Source organism: Moschus berezovskii, chromosome 20, assembly GCF_049115385.1.
Source record: "Moschus berezovskii isolate FMDL1 chromosome 20, NW_MosBer_1.0, whole genome shotgun sequence".
Taxonomy (NCBI): Eukaryota; Metazoa; Chordata; class Mammalia; order Artiodactyla; family Moschidae; genus Moschus; species Moschus berezovskii.
Window position 1 is genome coordinate 33,478,551 of NC_142479.1, and position 1,537 is coordinate 33,480,087.

The 1,537-nt window shown below is 36.2% G+C and overlaps 1 non-coding gene across 1 annotated transcript; it reads right to left on the reverse strand.

Annotated features, from left to right (window-relative positions):
• Positions 1–319: 319 nt before the first annotated feature.
• Positions 320–469, reverse strand: LOC129544822 (small nucleolar RNA SNORA57). Its single transcript, XR_008683566.2, has one exon. It is a non-coding gene; the product is annotated as a small nucleolar RNA SNORA57 (small nucleolar RNA).
• Positions 470–1,537: the final 1,068 nt, after the last annotated feature.

The window sequence follows — 1,537 nt, forward strand, 5'->3', positions numbered from 1 at the left end:
TTTGTCATCCTTCAAAGAAACTCTGTACCTTTCAGTAATTTCACTGTGGTTTTCATTTGCATTTCCCTAATGAGTAATAATGTGGAACATCTTTTCATCTTCTTATTGGCCATTTGTACATCTCCTTTGGAAAAATAGCTATTCAAGTCTTTTGCCAATTTTTCAGTGAGTTATTTTTCTCTTTATTGTTGAGTTGTTAGATTCTTTATATATCCTAAACACAAATTCCTTATCAGATTAATGGTTTGCAAATATTTTGTGGGTTGTCTTTTCATTTATATTTATTTACTTATTTTTCTTTTTTCTGCTTCTTTCCCCACCATGTTCTGGTACCGGAGAACAGAACCAGTAGACCAGAAGCCGCTGGTACCAAAGACACATGCTGAGGGGACCAGAGTCCTTTCCTTGTACTCCAAACACTACGGGAACAAGGACTGCAAGCACCATCTCTGCCAAGACATACATGGAGGGCAACTTTTCACTTTCTTGGCAGTGTTCTTTAAAGCACAAAATTTAAAAATTTTGCTGAAGTCTGATTTACTTTTTTCTTGTGTCATTTGTGCTTCTGGTGTCATATCTAAGACAGCACTGCCTAGCCCAAGATCACAAAGATTACTCCTATGCTTTCCTCTAAGAATTTCACCATTTTAGGTCTTATACTTAGGCCTATTATCCATTGTGACTTAATTTTTTGCACACTACGGTATGAGATCAGAGTCTAAATTCATTCATTTATATATGGATATCCAGTTGTCTGAGCACCATTTGTTGAAAAGACTATTTTTTCCCCATCAAACGGTCTTGGCACCCTTGCTGAAAATCAGTTAGCCAAAAATGAGAAGGTTTATTTCTGGACACTCAGTTCTAGTCCATTGAGCTATGTGTCTATCTGTATGCCATTACTATACGATTTTCATTCCTATAGTTTTTGACGGTTTTGAAATTAGGAAGCATGATTCCTCCAGCTTTGTTCTTCTTTTTCAAGACTGTTTTGGCTATTCTAAGTCCTTTGTATTTCTCTATGAATGTTAAGATCGTCTCACCAATTTCTGCAAAAACAGATGCTGATATTTTGATAGGAATTTCATTGGATCAGTAAGGCAATTCGGAGTAATGCCGTCTTAACAATATTAAATGTTTTGATTCATGAGTATGGGATATCTTGCCAGTCATTTAGATAGTCTTTAATTTCTTTCAATATTTTGTAGTTTTGGTGTACAATTCTTGTACTTCTTTTGTGAAATCAGTTACTAATTGCTTTAATTTTTTGATGCCATGGAAATGGAAACTGTTTCCTTATTTTCATTTCCTTTTCCTTGGAATCAGTCATAAATCTCTGTTTTTCACTGTAGCTTTTAAGCCATTTCTTTCATATTTCAGACCCCAACCAGTGCCAGTGTTTCTGTCAGAAGCAGAAGCAGTCAGAAGCAGCACTGCCTCACGTTGAACTTGGGATTGGCTGAAAGCCATCTAGCTTAGCACTCCTTCTCCAGCCCTGTTACAATAATCCATGATGTGTTACATGAAACAGGGCAGA